Below are 2,324 nucleotides of genomic sequence, written 5' to 3'. Positions count from 1 at the left end.
ACCGAGTTCATTAATCGCGACTTGAAAGCTTTCGCGGAAGAGCATGTTATCGCGCATATCACCGTGCCGCCGTACCATCCCCAAGCAAACCCGATAGAGCGAGTAAATCGAGTGTTAAAAACCGTGATAACCGCGTTTATCGCGCAAGATCATAGGGATTGGGATCTGTACTTAGCAGAATTTCGTTTCGCGTATAATTCGGCGTATCATACGTCGTTACAGGCTACGCCTGCATTTTTGAATTTCGGTAGGGAACCATCGGCGATAAACTCGAGGGGAGAGATTCAGGAGCCAGAGCTCGAGATTGAGGAAGCCGCGACCGGTAAATGGAGAGAGCGCATGGAGCGAATTCAAGCTTTGCGAGACTGGGTAGTAGAAAACTTGGAGGCCGCTCATCAGCGACAATCGCGTTATTATAATTTGCGTAGACGCGATGCACGCTTTGTAATCGGCGATAGGGTATTGAAAAGACAGCATGTATTGCCGTCCACAGCGCATGCCATCTCAGCCAAATTAGCGGCAAAGTATCAAGGGTCGTTCACCGTCTCGAAGATATTGTCGTCAGTTGTTTATGAACTGGCGGAGAAAGAGAATAAGGTGATTGAAAAGACCCATGTCAAGGACTTGAAACCTTATATTGCCTCTAATCCATAGGTTGACTTATAACACTACCGCTTCATCCTCGGCGGCATGGAATTCCGCCAATTCCTCCGCGAATGTGCAGAATGAATGGAGGCGACAGCCGATCGCCACCCGTACTTTTGGGCGGGGCTGCGGGAGGAATTGGGCCGAGCCCGTCTAGCCTGTGGTAACCGGCACGAACGGACCATCCAAGCGGCTCTTGCGGGAATGGACCGCGCGACCCAAGCCAGTTCCGTGGTCAAGGACCAGGCGACACAAACTTCGCCGGAGGACGAAACAGCGTCGGAGGAGTCTTTCGGGGCTCAGGGTCGGGACCAGGCCCGGAATATCGCCCTGACCAGCGGATGCTAGAACTGCGGAGTCCAGCACCGGTACAGTGAATGCTCGCGGCCTATACGAGCGCCGTTTTGCTTCCGGTGCGGGCTCCACGGGATCACCATCAAGGACTGCTCCAAGTGCCGAGAGGAATGGAGGGCGGAGGGCCCTCAACGAACCGGGCGTTCCCGATCCGAGGATCCCCTCGAGGACAACCATCGGTGCAAGGCCGTACACGGGACCTCAACTAGGCTTCTACGTCCGCCAAGCAACGGGAGGTCATGGCGTCGACGACGCCTAGACCTGAGCCATTTTTTTTGTTTTATTTATCGGCTCTTTCGCTACCGCGTGATGTATTTTTTTTTGGTTGTAATTTATTTTCGTCCCGTTCGACCCCCAGGATTTAGGACTTTTGTTTCCCGTTTCCGTGCTACCGCGCTGCCAGTTCGAGTAGGACGTTTTCATTTATGGGGCGCGCCCAGGATGGCTGACTAAGCGCCGAGCGCCGCTGCATAAAAATAAAAATAGTGTTCGTATTCTAGCGTATTGTTCCTACCCCACCCACCCATGCGAAGCGCCTGCGAGCGCTATGACGTAGGGATCTGTCGGCGCAGGTTAGAGCTACGACTACAGGGAGACGAATACTTTCGGTCGAGGGAAATGGCGTCTGTCTGTATTTCTTTCGTTGTGTTGGTTATCGTCTACTTGGTGTTTTGAGCCAATACTCTGGAGGTTTCGGTAGTTTTTCGACGCCCGTAAATCCGAATGAGAGGTGTAGTAGCTGTCGAGATAACCGATCTCTCTTGGGAGTGGGGGGTGTGACGTTGCCGTCTCGCGCGCGTCCACCGGATCTCTCTCCGATCGCTGAGCGCGGAAAACGCACCCGCGCCAATCGCAAAACATTAGAGCCATACCGAAATCTCCAGAAAGGCGTTATTTGTCGGACTTATTTCGTCTTTTTAATTTTTATTATTATTTTATTATTTCGATACAACCCGGGAGCCTTACCGGAAGAACGTGAAAACGGCCGCACCAAAAACAACGATCACAACAACTCGGAAGACGACCTTCGAGAGGACGGAAAAAGGAAAGGAATTATCAACCACCGAATTCGGAAGCGAGGCGAGAAGCGCGAGAGGACAAGGAGGATCCTCGCGCCTTGATGCAGGACCGTGCGGAAACGTGCCCCGAATGACCCCGAAGGAGCTCCATCGCCGCGAGGCACGGCGGGAAAAAAAGGAGATCAGCAAGGGATACCGTTGCATTCCTCGCTTCCGAGATCCCGGCGATATCCGCCAAGGCTCTCTCAGAAGGGCTCCGTGGAAAAATATTGATCGCGATTTCGGGAGTGCGCGCGCCCCCGGTAC

Source organism: Cataglyphis hispanica, chromosome 5 (assembly GCF_021464435.1).
Source record: "Cataglyphis hispanica isolate Lineage 1 chromosome 5, ULB_Chis1_1.0, whole genome shotgun sequence".
NCBI lineage: Eukaryota > Metazoa > Arthropoda > Insecta > Hymenoptera > Formicidae > Cataglyphis > Cataglyphis hispanica.
The sequence above is the reverse complement of the archived record's forward strand: the minus strand, read 5'-3'. Positions refer to the sequence as shown.